Source organism: Cervus canadensis, chromosome 30 (assembly GCF_019320065.1).
Source record: "Cervus canadensis isolate Bull #8, Minnesota chromosome 30, ASM1932006v1, whole genome shotgun sequence".
In the NCBI taxonomy this organism is placed as follows: domain Eukaryota; kingdom Metazoa; phylum Chordata; class Mammalia; order Artiodactyla; family Cervidae; genus Cervus; species Cervus canadensis.
This window is the reverse complement of record NC_057415.1, coordinates 35,121,423-35,138,372: the sequence shown is the minus strand read 5'-3', so window position 1 is coordinate 35,138,372 and position 16,950 is coordinate 35,121,423. Positions and strand designations below refer to the sequence as shown.

The 16,950-nt window shown below is 47.7% G+C and overlaps 1 protein-coding gene across 18 annotated transcripts in view; it reads right to left on the bottom strand.

Annotated features, from left to right (window-relative positions):
- The window catches only part of ZNF618 (zinc finger protein 618), a 199,548-nt gene that overhangs the window by 150,060 nt on the left and 32,538 nt on the right, over positions 1-16,950 (bottom strand). Inside the window, exon 1 of one of the 18 annotated variants that reach the window (XM_043453039.1) lies at positions 3,609-5,249. The exons of the other annotated variants lie outside the window; for them this stretch is intronic. The gene's annotated coding sequence lies outside the window, so the exon portion shown is untranslated. Of the gene's footprint in view, positions 1-3,608; positions 5,250-16,950 lie in introns of those variants that run through there. 18 annotated transcript variants of the gene reach the window in all.

Genomic DNA, 16,950 nt, shown 5'->3' with positions numbered 1-16,950 from the left:
TTTGCAAAATTTTATGTCTAAACTGCTTTCAAAAGAAAAAGTTATTTTTTTAAAGTGTTTTTTAAGCCCTGCCTTCACAAAGTTTATATCCCTGGAAAAGCAAAGGAGGGAGACAGAAAGGAAGCATAATTTCTTTCTAAAGGTAAAATAGAAAACAGTACTATGGAGGAAAATGGAGCAAAAAAGGGTGATGGGATGAATGGAGGACATAACTTTAAATATCAAGGTCAGAGGAGGCTTACTGAGAAGACTAAATCAAAATGAGAGAAGAGTCAAGAAAATAACTGGGGAATGCCTTCTAGGCAGAGGAACAGCAAGCGCAAAGGCCCCGAGGTTGCAGTGCCTAGTGTAAAAGAGGAAAAACAGGGCCCGAGTGAGCCAGGACTATCTCTCAGCTCCATCCCTGCTTCCAGGGGAGTCTGCCACTCTATTCCACCCTCTTCACACTTCCCAGTTCTTCCCGAACAAGCTGCCAGGTCAGCCACCAGCAGGCAAGGCAGGGTGACATCTTAGGGGAGGTTAAGTCCTAAAGCCAGTACATAAACCTGGGATCTCACAGTTAAAACTTGCAAAATCACTGTGAACTGTGACTACAGCCATGAAATTTAAAAACGCTTGCTCCTTGGAAGGAAAGCTATGACAAACCGACTGCTAAGTTGCTTCAGTCGTGTCTGACTCTTCGCGACCCCGCCAGGCTCCTCTGTCCATGGGATTCTCCAGGCAAGAATACTGGAGTGGGTTGCCATGCCTTCCTCCAGGGAATCTTCCCGACCCAGGGATTGAACCCTTGTCTCTTAGGTCTCCTGCATTGGCAGGCAAGTTCTTGACCACTAGCACCACCTGGGAAGGCTAGACAAACCTAGACAGCATACTAAAAAGCAGAGACATCACTTTGCCGACAAAGGTCTGTATACTCAAAGCTGTGGTTTTCCCAGTAGTCATGTACAGATGTGAGAGCTGGACCATGAAGAAGGCTGAGCACCAAAGAACTGATGCTTTTGAATTGTGGTGCTGGAGAAGACTCTTGAGAGTCCCTTGGACTGCAATGAGATCAAACCAGTCAATCCTAAAGGAAGTCAATCCTGAATATTCATTGGAAGGACTGATGCAGAAGCTGAAGCTCCAATACTTTGGCCACCTGATGCAAAGAGCCAACTCACTGGAAAAGACCCTGACGCTGGAAAAGAGTGAAGGCAAAAGGAGAAGAGGGTGGCAGAGGATGAGATGGTTAGATAGCACCACCGACTCAATGGACATGAATTTGAGCGAACTCTGGGAGATAGTGATGGACAGGGAAGTCTGGTGTGCTGCAGTCCATGAGGTCGCAAAGAGTCGGCCAGAACTTAGAGACTGAACAACAAACTTGCAACCAGTGACTCCTTGGGAAGGCATCATGTTGGAGACTGTCTTCCCATTTTTCCAGAAACCCAGTGGCCAGTTGGTCCTCTAGAGTTGGAACAGAGCAATGTTTTTCTGGTTGGGCACCTGATGAAGATGCTGACTTGCATTAAAGGACCCTATTGTATGAAAGACACATATCTTGCACCATAACAATCACAGTCAGTGGGTCAATATGCTCTCATTCTGAGAGGGACCCAGAGAACACCAGTTCTCACCTCCTGGTCATCTCACCCCGGGACACCTGCCACAGGCACAATACATATTCTCCGGAGTTAAGTGCATTTCTGTTGAGATGTCATGGTACCCATTCATGAAATCACATCCCTGCTTCAAAACCTTCCCATGGGACAATTCTCAGGCTAGACTGGTACTCTTTACATCTACAACTAAACAACACTGGACATTTCCTAATTGCAGGAGAACCGCAAACCAAACTGACGTTAAGCTTGTCTTCTATAAATTTTCTGCTGGGACCTATTACCTCCTACCTGAAACAGAGCTCATCACTGGCACCAGGAAGGAACAAGAGCAACCTAACACTGGCAGAAAGACAGGGAGTCAGCGGGTCCTGCCTACACCGTCAGTTTGCTTCGCTTTCTGAGCCTGGGCTCACGGCTGTGATTTTTTATTGCAGCCATATAACACGGTCATATTTTCCGCTAGTAAAATTGTCCCTGTGTCATACAATAGAATCAAATTGATCAATATTTCATGGTACTGCAACAACAAAAAAAACCTTTCTGGTAGCCCCGTGTTCCCCCCCACCACCATAATACACACACATACACATAAACACACACACAAACTCACACCTCTAAGAATGGTTCAAAGGAGTAACAACATCTTTTCATAGGGTTACCATAAAGAGAAATGTGATAAATACTGACTAGGTACCTTCATTCACTCACTCAACAAATAATTAGTAAGCATTCACCATGTCAAGGCCTTGCTGGGAACTGAGGACACAGTAATGAACAAGACAGACTGTGCCCTCATGGGTCTTAAGACCGGTTATACGTATTTCCTTAGTTAGCAAAATTCTTCACTTGGTTCTCAGGGTCCTCCACCAAGACAGCTGGTACGTCTCCATCCATCCATCCATCCACCTCTCTCTTTCTCTTCCTCTCCTTCCATCCCCATCCCCTCCCCAACAAGCAGACCACCTGCTATTTTCATCTCCTGATATTTTTTATGCATTTGCAAATATAATTCACATATAAAGCCTCTGCTAATTATCATCTTCCCACCTCCTCATTAGAGCCTGGGATGGTCTCTCCTCTCCCCTCGGCCTGTCCAACGTTAACCACCCCTCAAGGTCACACACCTCCTCTGGCAGGTCCCTAACCCCTCCCTTCCCCCACCCCCTTTCCCTTTCCTCTCCCCACGCCCACATCTCACATACCCAGAGCTCAAAGGGACCCCACAGTCTCACTTCTCAGGAGTTCACCTCGCCCTTCATCTCATCTCTCTACAAAGGCAGGTCAAGGGCAAGGACCTCATCCACCCTTTGAGAATCCTCTGCCCCAATTCAAGGCACGCAGGACGGGCGCTCTGGGTGACACCTGGCTGGTGGCTGCACCGCATCCCCCACTACACTCCTCCACGGCCAGCAGGAAGGTTTATCTCAACCCCACGTGGAGATAAGACATCTGCACAGAACCTGATGTCTAGTAGATGTCCAATAAAAAGACACTTGGTTGTTTATCTTCGAAAGTTTTGCTGAACAAGGCAGAAGACTTCCTCCACAGTTAATGGAGAGGAAATGAGCAGTGACATGCTAACTATACTCTTAAGATATTTGGGGAAAGTGTTAGAAAGGCAGGGGTGTACATTCCAAGGGGTGGGGCGGTGCAAGTCACTCCCACAAATAAACCAGGCTGGGAAGACAAGGAAGCCACCCTTAACCTTTTACTGCTGACAGCTGGCCAGGAGGAACTCATGTCCACTGCTGCCTGGGCATTCAGGCTGTCAAAACTAGTGGGAAATCTGAATTGCTAAAGATGGACAACCAACTCAACTAGTGTGGACCGACAGTGTTTAAACTCTGGTTGAACCTCTGTTCAGACACTCGTTCCCTCCTCCACCCAGCTCCCATCTTGTTTACCCGAGTTTTGAACAGAAAAGGTGTTTTTATAATTAGCATAGTGTTTGTGTTCCACAAATGGGTGCTTTCAAAAGGCTTAAAAATAGACTGATTCCTCACACACCTTACAGTTCTTCCCCTGAAGATCTTGTTTACACTAGCATTTTCCTAAGCAAATCTTCTTTTGGAAAGGTCCGCCGCAGTTCACAAATTCTTTAACAGGCAGCTCCGGATTATCAGGACATCATGATATACCTTCAGGCAACTTCCGAGCTCCACCAATGGGCTCCTCTGCCTGCTGGTATAAAGTGGGAAGGAGGGTTTCTCTGAAACACCAAATACTATAGCTAATACAAAGGGAACCCCAAGTAGAGGATAATCCAGAGCTGGAGGGCCTGGCTACTCGCGGGGGTAGAGAAGCTCCTGGAACATGGCCAGCCTCTGGGATCTGAGGACAACATGGACTTCAGTTTAAGAAAACCCAGCTTAAGGGAGTCAGACACCACCTTGCTAAAGGCTGGTTTGTCCTATTTACAGAAAGGATGTCCATGACAAAAAGAACCACCATAAAAAAGCCACTCTCTCCAGGGTAATATTTTAGGCTTTCATGTCTATTCAGGTTGTTAAATAAAAGGTGTGCTTGGACAGGGAAAGAGTGGCCAGGTTGGCAAAGGCCAGATAAACAAAGCTGATCTCCTTTCTTGACTGCAGGACCTTTCAGAGCCTTTAAAGGTCCAATGCCTGCTATTACTTCCCTGGTGATTCAGATGGTAAAGAATCTGCCTGTAATGCGGGAGTCTAGGGTTTGATCCCTGGGCCGGGAAGATCCCCTGGAGAAGGAAATGGCAACCCATTCCAGTATTCTTGCCTGGAGTATTCTATGGACAGAGGAGCCTGGTGGGTCCATGGGGTTGCAAAGCGTTGGACATAACTGAGTGCAACTAACACACACCACACACTCTTTAAGATTGTATATGCTCCATTTAGAAGTGTATCTGGCCCTAAACTCATCCTCCTCATTCTTCCTCTCGCTAGGGACCACCTCCTAAGCATACTGTCTGAGCTGCCTTTCAGAGATGAGGGAACTAACCTAAACTTCTAGCATCAGGAGAAGAAGAGCCTTGCCAAAAATCTACCGTTGGTTAATTTAAAACAGACGCTTCCCTCGAACCCAGGACCACAGTCATACTCAAGACCAGCACTATCCAGCCTACCGGTCTGGCTAAACAAGACCTGATCTGACAGAAAATAAGACAGTAAATCCAGTGCTCACGCGCCAGGGAGCAACTGCTGCTGAATTCCCAGCCTGCCCTTAGCACAAAAATGCTGAAAAAAGTATAAACCAACAGCTGGGCCCAGAGTGGCAGGATCTTGGTTCTAACGGGCCTATCGGAGTGGTCAGCCAACCACTGCTTACACACCTCTAGGGACGGGGTTGTCACTCCCTCTCCTCAGTTCCTCCTGTCTGGATACTAATTAGACAAAAAGAACACTTCTCGTGTATTCGTTCCCACACTTGCAATGTGGCACGAAGCTGGGCACAGAGTTGAGAAGACAAGGAAACCCGCTTACCTGTTCCTGCTGATGGCTGGCCAGTAGGAATTAATGTTCACTGTTGCTGGGCATCCAGGTTGTCAAAACAAGTGGCAAATCTGAATTTCTAAAGACAAGCAACTAACTCAACTAGTGTGGACCAGGTTTGGCCATGGGATGCAGCTTTATTTTAAATATGTCTACAGAGGAAGGAGGGCTTCCCTGGTGGCTTGGAGGTAAAGAATCCACCTGGCAATGCAGGAGACTTGGGTTCGATTCCCGGGTTGGGAAGATACCCTGGAGAAGGAAACAGCAAGCCACTCCAGTATTCTTGCCTGAAAAATCCCATGGACAGAGGAGCCTGGCAGCACTACAGTCCATGGCATCGCAAAAGAGCCGGACACGACTGAGCAACTAAACAACTGCAAGCAGTCAGCCAAGGGACTTTGAGGCACGGCAGCCCTGAGCTGACATCTCAGCACCACCAGGTACCCATGGGGAGGTCGCATGGAGACCTGGGACCCTCCGGATCCTCACCCGCAAGAGCGTGGGTACCAGCCCCAGCCTGGGGAGGGGGCGCCGAAGGAGACCCCGTGAGCAGTCCCTGACCCCAGCACAGGGTTAGGGCTTAGGTGAAATTCACTCTGCTTACTCTCTCTCCAGAGCTTGCACTTCCCCTCTGGGTCATCTGTCCACACAGCCAACCCAAGAAAGAGCCCAGACAAACTTGATGAGAAGGGAGAGCAGCGAAAAGGGCAGTGCCTCTGCAGCAACAGCTCCCTCTGACCCGACGCGACTGGCAAATCCTAATAACCCTGGTGCTGAAGGGGTGTTCAAGAACCAGTCCACCACTCAGCTCTGCAGGAGGGAAATGGAAGCCTGGGGCGGGGGCGGGTGGCGGGGGCAGGACCTGCCTTGGCACACACAGCAGGTCATCAGGGGTACCAGACAGAGCATCCCCACTCACATCAGGGGAGGAAGCCAAGGGAAGAGCCAGAAGGTGGAGCAGCAACCCCAAACCCTCATCACGTCCCACTGATTTTTTAATAGACTTTAACAATTTACTGACACCAGCGGAGCTTATAAAGTAGTTTAATTGAATTAATTAGGCAGTCACGACTTACTCCCGAGTTCCCCCTTTTGGCTCCGGGGAGGCTGTGCCAGCCGCCTATTTAACCCCTCGCGTCCTAGAGGGGCTGTCACTCACTCTCGTTTAAGATGATTCACTACGGTCTCCGCCAGTGTCTTTCCTAAACTGGTTCTCACCCTGGCCCCCATCTGTATCCCAACACTAAGTTCACCTCTGCATCTGCCTGCCCTGAGTGGCTGGATGGAGGAGATTCTCTATCCTTGGGTGCATGAAGGCTGCCTTCTCTTGCAGGTTCCCCAGGCAGCAGGGGCAGCAAAGGGTAGGGGTCCCTGGCCGAGCGTGGGAACCGCCCACTGGTCCCCCCGGGCAAGGGCCACCCACCCCCTCCACTGTCCTGACTCATCAGCCTCAACTTCACCACCCAGGAGAGGCTGGTCGATGCCACCTGGAGTGTGGTCCATTTACGAGTATCACTGGCACCGCCAGGAAGCTTGTTAAAACCCAGACTCTCGGGCACCACCCTCACCCACTGAACCAGAGTCTCTGGGGGGTGAGGCTCAGAGAGCTGGGTTCAACAAGCCCTTCAGGTGATGCTAACACACACTACCGCTGGAGAAGTGGTCTGGGTGATCACAAAGATGCCTTCTAGATGACGAAGTCTGGGAAACAATCCAAACGTGAAAACCAATTCACTTACAAGATATTCTTCACAGCATTATTTACAACAGGGGAAGACTGGAAATAGCACAACATCCCCCAACTGGGCACTATTGTGTAAACTAGGATGCAGCCACTTCATGGAACACCGTACAGCCAAAACCACGGAGTTTACAATAAAACTGGGAAATGCAAATCCTGTGAGCTGAGCCTTTTTTTTCTTCTAAGCGGGAAAGAAGCTGAACCTATTGCAGTCATTGGTTTAAAAAAAGGAAAACAGTCAAAACGTCCAAGATGTAAACCTCGGGTACAAATCTATAGGTGACTTTCTTTCTTCCTCAGACTTCTCTGTGTTTTCCAACTTTTCCTATAAAAATATTTGCTACTTTTTATAAGGAAGGAAAAACAAACTGTTTTAAATAAAACAGAAAGTTTCTGAGAGAAGTTACTACCAACAACGCAGGAAGTGCTGCACTAACTTGAAACTCACTCTGCATCTGGCTTCCTGGGTCTCCCGCTGGACCATGAGGTCCCTGCTGCCTGGGACAGAAGGACAGGACAGCCCTGCTCACAGAAGGTGTGAAGGGAGGGAGGGGGGAGGGAGGGATGGAGAAAACTGGCTTCAGACGAACTGCCCTACTAAACTAGCTTTCCCTTGGCATAAAATCGGAGGAGTTATTTAAGCAAAAATGTCAAGATGTAATGGCAAGAGAGAATATAGCCCTGAAGAGCCAGACCCAAGAGAAAAGGGGAAAATTCACCCCGTGCCCATGAAAATGTCCTGTCCAGCAGCTCACATGCTCATGCTTTTTCCTGGACACACCTGGCTGGCAGAGACACGCTCATTAGGGGAGTAATAAGTCACTGTTTCCAGGAACTTCTAAGCTGGACGGCCAGTCCACCCCAGCTGGCTCACGGTAAGCGGACGCGGCAGGAATCAATAATTACAAAGTGCAGAGCAGGAGCCAGGTGAGCAAACACCAGGCTGGGCAGGACGTTCCCCCACTTGGAGGCCAGGGTGGGGGACTCACCCCGCACCCCACTCTCCGTGGGCACCCACCGCACCAACTGCCCTGGCGGGAGGGACGATAAGAACCAAGCGTGGAGGTTGAGAAACCACAGGTGGGTCCAGGAGAGCCGTCTAGTGCGGCAGGGACGAGGGGTGGATGGGGGGCTCATAAAGATACGCTGGGCCATGAGGACTGCGGACAGGGGCTGGGGCGCACCCCTCTCCCAAGCAACAGGAACTAGGGGAGGCCGGATGGGAAAGGGGGGAGGAGAAGAAATATCCCACGCTGGCGAGCTCCCGTTTGTCTCTAAGCAAGTCCAGGCTTTGAGGCCAGCAGGCCTCAAGGAAGAAATCACCATTCTTATTCTCCTCTCCCCCAACCCGAGCGGACAAGTGCCTGGCACCATGAGGGTGCCATGGACAGGTGCCCACGGGGTTCCAGGGTGGCCATGTGTCCCGAAATCTCAAGAAAAAGGCAACCAGACGGAGGGCCCAGGAGTGGAATGGTCATCCTAAAACCACCTGACCCTTCCCCTCTTATCCAAATTTTCTCCTGTGGTCTAACAGTGCCCCACCCGGACCCAGGGGGACAGGGACATACAGAGTCTCTGGCCCCAGATCTCTGAGCAAAAGCTCTACATCCCAGAAGAACCTGGGCTACAGGCAATCCCTGCCCAGGACAAGCCTTGGTCTCACTTTACCATCACAAACGGCGGAGGGGGGAGGGGCAAAAGTTGCACCTTAAACCCCAACTCCTGACTCCCTCCTGGGCTCCGCAGGATTCTCTGGCTTAGGGGACAAATGGGGATCAACCCAGAGGTATGCTGGGTACCATGACGCCCTACAGAACTGGGTCGGAAAGAAGGCAAGCACGCTAAGGCGCTCCCTGTCCCTAGAGAGGCTCAAGCAGAGGCTGGACAGCTGACCTCTTGGTATGAATGATGCTCAAGAGATTGAGTTGGGGGCAGAGGGCAAAAAGGAGAATGACTGACATTCCATGCTTACTCTGATATGTTTTGATTCTTCCCCAGTGAGACAGACAAGCATCTGATAAGGTTTGAGCGATGAATCTGTGCAAGGGTCTTCCAAATGGGTCCCTCTCCTCCAGCATGCTTATGAGCCACCCAGGAGGCGGTCAGGCCAGGATCTGTCCCCTCAGGGCCCACACCTCCCCGCTGGACAGAGAAGACACAGTGTATAGGGTCCACAAAAAAAAGCTTTGATTTCTTTAAAACCAGAATAAAGTACTGAACTTTCAGGTCAGAGAAAATGCCTGCCATATAATATTACCACAATCATCATTTATACCAATGAAGTCATAAAAAGTAATTTAAAAAATTTTTTTTAGATTTTTTTTTATGTGGACCATTTTTAAAGTCTTTATTGAATTTGTTACAATATTTTTTCTGATTTATGTTTTGTTTTTATGGCCAAGAGACATGTAGGATCTTTGCTCCCCAACCAGGAATTGAACCCACACCCCCTGCATTGGAAAGCAAATTCTCAACCACAGGACGGGCAGAGAAGTCCTCAGATTTTACATATATTTTAATGAAGGAAGCCGATCACAAAGACAAAAGTACCTGGGGCCCACGAAAGTCATAATGTGACTGTCCCTCTCCAATTAAAAAAAAAAAATCACTTTTATCTATTTGATATACTGAGCTCCTCTGTAAGACTTCATTTGTGAAAAGGTTCTTTGGCGAAAAATATTTTTGAAATCTCCCAGTGAGTAAAAGTAGTATTTTACTCACCCGAGTGCTAGGATCTTAATTTATGAACCAATGAAATGTGGTCCCAGGGTAGTCACTGAGTTTTTCCCAGCTCTCACGACCAACCCTGATATGTCACTGGCTTTAGGCATCAGTGGTTCGTAGTAGGCATGCGGGCTCACTGTGCACTACCCTCTCTTTTCATGTTATTTCCAATGTATGTCGTGAGACACAGAAAGTTTTAGATGGAGAATAATAATGCTGATCTCTTCAAAAAGGGATTCCACACTTCAGACTCTCTCCCAAGCTCAGTGACACCTCCTTCCTCTGGAAGTGAAGTGAAAGTCGCTCAGTCATGTCCGACTCTTTGCGACCCTGTGGACTATACAGTCTATGGAATTCTCCAGGTCAGAATACTGGAGTGAGTAAGCCTATCCCTCCTCCAGTGGAACTTCCCGACCCAGGAATTGAACTGGGGTCTCCTGCATTGCAGGCGGATTCTTTACCAACTGAGCTATCAGGGGAGGAACAGTTCAAATCTGAAGGAGGGAAATCCCTGAACTGGATAAACCAGGTGAATAGTCCCATCAGGAGAAAGGAGAATCCTTTAAAGAAAAACCTAAGGCAGCGGGAAACTCAGCCAATTCAAAGACAGTCATCAGCCTTAGGACCTCAGCCCGCAGCATGTGAAAGCAATGCTCGGGGAGCTGGTTAAAAGCTCAGATTCTGGGACTTCCCTGGCAATCCAGCGGTTAAGGCTCCTTGCTCCCAGCGCAGGGGGCTTAGGTTCCATCCCTGGTTGGGGAACTAAGATACCACAGGCCACACAGTGCAGCCAAAAAAAAAAAAAAACCCAAAACTTAAACAAAAAACCCTCCGATTCTCCACCTCCCCCACCCACTATGATTTCAGAAACAGCAGGGGGAAGCTGAATGTGCCAGCTGCTTTTAGTGCAGGAGGTCCCAGACCTCCCTTGGAAAGGAGCTCATCTACTAAAGAGAAAAGAGAATTTGAGGGAGTCCCCACCCTGTTGGGCTCTTGTTTCCTGGTGCCAATTAGAGGGTAAGGCCCCCAGGGGGCCTCTTGTTTTGTAGCCTCAGAGTGGAATGGTAAGCTTCTCTCAACATGCAACACCCACCCTCCCTACACACACACACACACACACACTTCCTCTGCTCTCCCAGCTTTACCTTCCACACACACACACACACACACACACACACACACACACTTCCTCTGCTCTCCCAGCTTTACCTTCCCGGGGAGCGGCACTCACACACACACACACACACACACACACACACACACACACACTTCCTCCGCTCTCCCAGCTTTACCTTCCCGGGGAGCGGCTCCCCTCCACCCGGGGGGCTGAAGAATGGGGGCTCCAGCACTGAAAAGTCAAGGCCCGACATCTCCCTCCGTCCGCTCAGTGTCAATGTGGTGCAGCTGTGGGCGGAAGCTGACCCATGTCAGAGGGAGTGATGGCCTGGAAGCCTCACCCGCCCCAGGTGGTGAGAGAGAACAACTGATGGAAACCGGAAGGAGGAATGCCATTGTCAAACCAAGGCCAGAGGAGAGAAGTCGCTCAGCAGGTGCCAAGTAAGCACCAAGGATGAGGGACACTTTTATTTCTGCCTATTCAGCATCCCTGATTCCAACAAAGAACTTTCTTGTCCTCTCAGGAATCTACAGTCCCAGTCCCCAAGACCAGGAGACTCAAATGACCCCCATGTCCGTGAGTTAGAACAACACGCCCTCCTGCACCGTGGCTGGTTCAGGGATATGTCTGTGACTCAAGCTGGGCCAACAGGAGCCTTCCTTAGGACTTCGGTTGAAACCCTTGGGAAACAGGTCCTCTCTTTTCACTGGGATGAGCTACTCCAGTGGGGTGAGAAATAAGGCTGGGGACACTACAGCCATTTCCGCCACCACTGGGGGAAGGCCTGCAAGAAGAGCAAGTCAACACAAGGACACAAGAGCTGAGAGATGCAGAGCAACACACTCCTGATAACCCCAACGAAGTTACCTGAGCCCAGCCCTGGACTTTTCAGTAGGTATGTCAACAAATGAGCTCCCCTGGAGGCACAGTGGTGAAGAATCCACCTGCCACTTCAGGAGACACAGGTTCAATCCCTGGGTCAGGAAGATCCCCTGGAGAAGGAAATGGCAACCCATTCCAGTATCCTTGCCTAGGAAATCCCATGGACAGAGGGGTCTGGCAAGCTACAGTCCACGGGGTCACAAAACAGACACAATTTAACAACTAAACAACAACAACGTCAACAAATATCCCTTTTCATGTTATCACGTTTTAGATTACACTTTGAGTATCTATCATTTGCAGTCTAAACGATCTAGAAAGACCTTTTTGAGAAAAAATGGACAGTCAGTTGCATGAACCAGTAGATTTGGTTTAAAGGCAGAAAGAATCCTCACTTTCCTGGGATCTTGAGCAAGCCATGCCACCTCTCTCAGTTTCCATTTCATCCCAAGCTCCCAAGGTTGTGGTGGACATTTAAATTACATCACAACGACTACACGAAACACTCAGGACATGATTTAGCATTTGTAGGTGCTCAACAGATGTCAGGGAAGAAAGTCTCAGCCTAACAGTAGATCCCCTCCGGCATCCCCATTTGCTACGGAAATAATATTAGTCCTACGAAGCCAAGCTGGTGGAGAGTCTGGCAAGGCAAAATGGCCACCAGGGACACAAGTCAAGAGAGAAACAGCTAGGAGAAGCCCTTTCTTAAGAAGCATAAGCCCTGGCATGTTCCCAGCACTTTACAGAGCTCAAAGCAATTTCATATCATCGTCTATTCCCACAACCTCTGCTATTAGAATGAGACTCTCAAAGTATAAAGTGGCACACCCTTTACAAGGGCCAATTTGGTAACATCGTTTAAAATGCACAGTCTCTGACACCATGATGCCTGTTCCAGTACTCTTATCTTTTCAAAGTACCCTCAAAGTACTTTCAAAGATGTAAAATAACATTGCTATAAAAAGTGCTGGTGGCTTCTAGTCATGAAGGAGTCAGCAGAACCAGATTCACCACCCACCTTAAACAACCAAGAAACTGGACAAAACATTTGAAACAATTATTTCTAGACACTGGGCGGCAGGCTTACAGGACAGTAACCCCGAAGAGAGGAAAAGCAAACATGCTGGGTCCTACAATTGTCCCAGGTGACTGCTCAGAGAATTTCTAAACTGCGGTGCTGAGAGGAAGCACTCAAGCAGAGTTCAAGGGTTCCCCTGAGTTGAGCAGACAGTTTAAAACAGGGGAGGCCAAGGAAGCTAGACAGAATAGAGTCAGAGGAGAGAGAGGGGCCCAGAGAATGAGCTCCAATTCTCCAGCTGTTTCAGTGCTGATCACACATGCATATAAGGAAACTACCTAAGGCTGGAGCAAGAAAGAAAGAACCCAGCAGAACAATTCTCAGAACTCACAACAAGGCTAAGAATAGGTCATAGCACAACCAGCCAAAGGGAAGAAATCTCCTAATACACAAGGGCATTGGGGAGGGTACTCAAAAAGGTATGTCCTCAATAGTGGGGAGAAGACTCCTGAGAGTCCTTGGACAGCAAAGAGATCAAACCAGTCCATCCTAAAGGAAATCAACCTTGAATATTCACAGGAAGGACTGATGCTGAAGCTGAAACTCCAGTACTTTGGCCACCTGATGCGAAGAACTGACTCACTGGAAAAGACCCTGATGCTGGGAAAGACTGAAGGTGGGAGGAGAGGGGGATGACAGAGGATGAGATGGTTGGTTGGATGGCATCACCGACTCATGGACATGAGTTTGAGCCAACTGGGAGATGGTGAAGGACAGGGAAGCTTGGTGTGCTGCAGCCCATGGGGTGGCAAAGAGTCAGATATGACTTACCGACTGAACAGCATTAACAACAGTGAGGAAAAATTAGCACTAGGCCAGGATTCACAACACCTTTTCTATAAAGGTCCAGAAAGTCAACATTTCAGCCTTTGTGGGCCACTGCAGAAGGAAAGCAGCCAGAGACAACACTTAAACCAACGAGCATACCTGTGTTCCAATAAAACTGTATTTACCAAAACAGGCCAAGGACTTCCCTGGTGATCCAATGGCTAAGACTTCAACTCCCAATGCAGGGGGCCCACGTTCAATCCCTGGTCAGGGAATAAGACCTCACATGCTGCAACTAAGACCCAGTGCCCCCACCAAAAAAGGTCGGACTTGCCCCATGGACCAGAGTCTGCCAAACTGTCCTCTATTTTAAACCCAGCTCTTGTCCTTCACAACAATTTAACTGCTGTGGTAGGCAGAATGTGTGTGTTTCAGTCGCTGAGTCATGTCTGACTCTTAGGAACCCCATGGACTGTAGCCCACCAGGCTGTCCCTGAAATTTTCCAGGAAAGAATACTGGAGTGGGTAGCCATTCCCTTCTCCAGGGCATCTTCCCAATCCAGGGATCAAAGCCAGGTCTCCTGCACTGCAGGCAGATTCTTTACCATCTGAGCCACCAGGAAAGCCTGGTAGGCAGAGAGTGGGCTCCCAAAGATGTCCACATCCTAATCCCCAGAACCTGTGAACATGTGAGGATACATGCAAAGGAAATGAGGCTTACTAGTCAAATGACCTTGAGATGGAGAGATTATCTGGATGGGCTCAATAAAACAGTCCTTCTAAATAGAAAAGGGAAGCAGAAAAGAGATGGCAGCATAAGAAGGACTCTGTCCAACATTGCTGGCTTTGAAGATGGAGAAGGGAGCCACAGGCCAAGGAATGCAGGTAGCCTCTAGAAGATGGAAAAGGAAATAGATTCACTCTTACAGCTTCCAGAAGGAACAGAGCTTTGCCAACACCTCAATTTGAGCCTAGTGAGACCTTGGACTTCCAATCCCCAGAGCTGTAAGATAATAAATCTGAGTGGCTTTCAACCACTAAAATCGTGATAATCTGTTACAGCAGCAATAGTAAACTAATACAAAAATGATAACAGAATAAAGTACAAAATAAAGGAATGTTAATACATCCAGCACTTAACAATGTAAAAGTCACTATCTATGTAGTCACTATCACTATCAATGTAAAAGCATCTATCAATCAAAAATCACTAGGCCTGGAAGAAGCAGAAAAATCAATTAACAGGAAGAGACCAATGTCCTTAATGTTGATAGACTTTAATGTCCTTCAAGTTGATAGACTCTAAGGACATTAAGACTGCTGTCATAAACATACTCCATAAATTCAAGAAGGTAGGGAAGCACATGAGCACATTAGTGACCAATCTTTCGATTTAAAAGATACAAGTCAAACTTCTCCAGACGAAGAATGCAATGCCTGGCATGAAGAAGAGATTAGATAGTGAAGAAGAAAAGACTGAACATACTTGAAGACACAGCCATGGAAACTAACAGTAATAAAACAAAGAGGAAAAGAGATGGACAAAAATAAACATAGCATCCACATGCTGTAGGACTTCTTTAAGCTACTGAAAGGGAAAAAAAAAAAGTCTCTGTCAACCTAGCAAATACCTAGCAAAAATAGCTTTCAAAAATATAGATGTACAAAGCTAAAGGAATTCATCGCCAGCAGACTAACATCACAAGAAGCACTGGTTCTTTATTAAACAGCCAGAAAACTGACTACATCCAAAATGCCGATCAGGAGGGGACTAGCCACATAAACTATGACAGACACTTAACATGGAACATGGAGCACGATAAGAACTCAGGTAGATGTGCTGCGGCTACAGTGGAATGCCCTCATGACATGCTATTAAGTGAGAAAAGCTAGGCTGTATAATGGTATAAAAGTTCACATTTGTGCCTATAAGTATCTTTGTCGTTCAAATCACTAAGTCGTGTCTGACTCCGTGCTCCCATGGACTGCAGCACACCAGGCTTCCCTAGTGAAGGAGGCCTTCACTGTCTCCCAGAGTTTGCTCAAATTCATCACATCCATTGAGTCGGTGATGCCATCCAACCATCTCATCCTCTGTCACCCCCGTCTCCTCCTGCCCTCAATCTTTCCCAGCATCAGGGTCTTTCCAATGAGTTGGCTTTAGTCCACTATCACCAGTGCTTAACTCCTCAAAATGGGGCTTAGGAGGATGGGAGGCACGGTGAAAGAGTCCTTTCCATTTTTAGTCTTTCTTCTACTTACTTCTGTGTCATCTAGACTGTTTTCAAAGAATATGTATTCATGTGATTTTTAATTAAAAATTTTAAAAACAAGAGTCTTTTGCTGGGGTTCAAAGCAAGCTCAGTAGATGGTTAACTTAACTGGCCAATTGTTGTTTAAGATTTTATTCAATTCAAGGCATGAGAATATCCATTCCATTTGCTTCCTTCAACTATTCTCCATTTTATTCTAAATTCCACACCTGGGCACACATAGCAAGGTCTTACGGGGATCCACATGGGAACATGCATAGGGCAGTTCACCACAACTCTTTTTGGGGTCGGGGGGTTAGGGGGGAGTTAAGGAGCCTTGGTTGGGAAAAATGTGGTGGTTGCACCACAGAGAGAAATAATGTGATAGATTTCAAAAACTCAGAGCTGAGGGACAAAAGTGAGAAACAGAATGAGATCCAGACACTAAAGCACTGACATCAATTTTTGAAACACGCACAGGAAACAACAGCACAAATTTTTTAAGAACACATAAAAACAAAACAAAAAAAGCATGTTAAAAACACAGAATTAATAGCTTGGAGATAGGGGAGAAACAGGAGGGGCCAATGAGAATACAAAGAAGTAACTAAATAAAGCAAGAAAAGGTTATAATGAGCCAAAAATGATCATGCACCCTAAACTGAGCATAATTAACTTCACCTGTTGCATATGAGTTTAAAAAGGAGGAAGTAAAAACAGGTACTATTTGAATACTTATTATGTGTCTGTGCATTATATGTACTACCTCATTTAATCTTCATAACTAGCTCTCATGGGGTTCTCTGATCTCCAGTTTCTCCAGAGGAAACGAAGGCCCAGAGAGGTTCAGCAACTTGCCCAAGGTCACACAGGGTAAAAGCAAGACTTGAATCCAGGTTGGTTGGCCCCCAAACTTGTGCTCTTCACCCCCACCAAGGTAGCTGACTCTACCTATTCTTCCCGCAATGAAAAAAATGGAAGCCCTGCCTTTTCTTCTCAGGAAGATAGAATGTAATATACAGTCTATATTACACCCCCTCAGACCTCTTATCTGAATGCAAACAAGCGTGTAAGTCACTTCAGTTATGTCTTTCAACCCTATGGACTGGAACCCTGCAGGGTCCTCTGTCCATGGGATTCTCCAAGCAAGAATACTGGAGTGGGTTGCCACTTCCTCCTCCAGCGAATCTTCCCAACCCAGACATCAAACCCTTGTCTCTTATGTCTCCTGGATTGACAGGGGGGTTCCTTACCACTAGCGCCACCTGGGAAGTCCTCGAATCCAAAAAACAAGCCCAAAAAGGCTCTGCAGGAGGCACC